The sequence below is a fragment of the Rhincodon typus genome, unplaced genomic scaffold (genome assembly GCF_021869965.1).
Source record: "Rhincodon typus isolate 14 unplaced genomic scaffold, sRhiTyp1.1 hic_rhity00000432, whole genome shotgun sequence".
Classification (NCBI taxonomy): domain Eukaryota; kingdom Metazoa; phylum Chordata; class Chondrichthyes; order Orectolobiformes; family Rhincodontidae; genus Rhincodon; species Rhincodon typus.
Window position 1 is genome coordinate 14,542 of NW_025966070.1, and position 2,916 is coordinate 17,457.

Here is a 2,916-nt window from a genome sequence, read left to right on the forward strand (position 1 = left end):
AGGGTCACCGGACCCTGTTTTTTCCTTCACAGATGCTGCCAGACCTGCTGAGCTTTTCCAGCAACTTTGTTTTTGTTGTTGTTGTGCAAGAGATGATTTCTCGGCTCATTTCTCAAATATGGAGAGAAGATCTTATATTTTCACCTGAGCCACGGCCCAGGAGTTAGAGATGCGGGTCTGAGCAGCAGAATTCTACCACAAGGCTTGTCTGTCTCGGATTATGCCGAGCCATTGTTTCCCATTGAAATTTAGACCGGAAAGAGGCGAAATGTCAGGTGTAAAATTTTGAGACCGCAAGCTATTGATTTACATGATACATCTATCGCGCGGGGTTTGATTCATTTTACTGTATCTCTCAGCATCCCAGAATAGTTTGTAACTGGGCCTTGTTATTAAGGAAGTCAGATTGATGTGGGAACATGTGAGTGGGAAATACAGTGGACAGAGGCGAGACCCGGTGGGGACTGCAGGCCAGCGCGGACTCTACTCCGTCTTCTCTGCTCGGAAAGACTGTAATTCTGAACTTGCTTTTTCTTTATTCTTGAAATGTATTTCTAAGATTTTATACCAAGATACCTTTTGTACGTAAGATGGCACGAAGGTCTATAATACTGGCTTTCTTATTTCTTTATTTTTCTAATTTATCCCTAAGAATCTGTACCTACGTACCTTTGTACCTAACACAACGCCATAAGCGGCGACTTCGTAATTTTTTCACTGTACTCATGTGAGTACATGTGACAATAAACCTAATTCTAAAATACACGGAAGAGGACAACATGGAACTGGGTGGAGGGGAACGCAGTGGGGGAGGGGAAATAGAGAGGAATGGAATGGGGAGGACATGAAGCCGTTAGATTGAGTTAGGAACAAGAAACAGTATGTCACAATTCCGATTGGGGAAAACCACTGCGAAATTGTTTGAATATGCTATTCCTGAGGCAACTATATTTTTAAAACAATTCTACAGACATAGTTTGAAAGCAATATTAGAACTGATAAACAACGTTTTTGAAGAAGATCTGACAGTTTCCTGAGCAACAGATGATTAAATAAAAATTCTCGCAGTATTTATTGTCAGTAATAATGTGTTATCGCCAGGGTAAAACGTTGCTTTGGGCAGTTACTTTTGGCCTTACTCTGTCAGTTCAGTTCATGAATGTGATAGTTAGAGAGAGCAAGTGCTGGAATTTGGCAGTGCTGATTCTGCGAGCACCCGGCCTCCTGCTCCTTTTCACACGGGCGGCGCTTATGGGGCTGCGAATTCTCACTCAGCCGTGCCAGTGAATAGCTTCATAAAGCCGATTACAGGCTTCAGTGAATTCCTGAAGGATCCGAAAGAAGCGCAGGTGCAACAGAGCCGAGAGGGCCCCTGATCCCAGTGTCCGAACAGAGAGTGCTGGGAATGGCCTGGACCACACAAAAACCACAGCTCCTTACTAATACAGAGAGGCTCCCTCATTTCCTATAACCCAGACCTTCACACACCGTAAGCCAGACCCTCAAACCCTGTAACCCATACCCTCACACCCTGTAATCTAGACCTTCATACTCTATAAATCACTCAAACAGTAACAGAATGGTTACAACACAGGAGGGCATTCAGCCCTTTGTGTTTCCACCAACTCTCCTAATGATCAATTCACCGACCATCATTCTATGCCTCTTCCCAGTCCCATAACTCTGCATGTTCTTCCTTTTCAGATAATCTAATCCAATTTCAAATGTCTCCATTGGTTCTCATCACCAACACTTCCAGGCAATGCATACAGACTTTAAGCACTGGCAAGGTGAAAATTTTTTCCTCACATTTTGTCAATTATCTTAAATCTGTGGTATTCTCAACTCTTCCAATAAGGCTTTGCTTTATTGGCTGTGACCAGACCCCTCATAATTATGAATATCTCTATCAAATTTCCTTTTAGGTTTTGCCCAATGTCTCCAATATGTCTTCCTAACTGAAGTTCCTCTTCGCTGGAACTATTCTTGTGAATCTTTTCTACACACTCTCCAATACCTACACAGCCTTCCCTAAGCGTGAGGCCAGAACTCAATGCGTTACTCCAGTTTGTGATGAATTGGTGCTTTATAAAAGTTCAATGTTGCCAGGGTCCTGTTGTATTCCATGTCATTTTTAATAAAGCCCAGGATGCTGTATTAACTGCTCTCTCAACCTGTCCTGCCACTTCCAATAACTTATGCAAATATACTCCTAGGTCCCTCTGCTCCAGCATCCTGCCAAATTACAAACTCATTTTACTCCCTCAATCCTCAATCCAAGCCATTATCAGTCTTCACTATATAGGATAAAAGTAACACCTCAGAAGCCGTTAAATTCAGGAAACGAAAGTGAGGGAGGAACTCAGGAAAATATCTACCACCAGAGTAGTGATATCGAGCAAATTGTCGAAGCTGCAGACTGATAAATGCTGAGTCCTGATGGCCTTCATTAAAAGAAGAGGCACGTGATATTGTTGATGTTATAAGCTCTAATTGTTCAAAGTTCCCTCATTTTGTGGAAAATCTCATTTGATTTAAAGGTAATGAATGTAACTCCTTTAAGCAGCTGGAATGCAATGCTGAGTGATGCCAACAACATGGGTTCAATTCCTGCACCAGCTGAGGTTATTGTCCTTCTCAACTTCTTGCCTTGCCTGAGACATGGTGATCCTCATGTCAAACCACTACCAGTAGTCCTTCTCTCTTTCTCTAATGAGAAAGTAGCCTATGGTCTGGAAAGACTATGGTGACATTTTTTTTGCCTTTATTCAAAAAAGGGAGCAAGACAAAAATCAGGAAATTACAGGCCAGAGATAGTAGGAACTGCAGTTGCTGGAGAATCTGAGATAACAAGGTGTAGAGCTGGATGAACACAGCAGGCCAAGCAGCATCATAGGAACAGGAAGGCTGACGTTT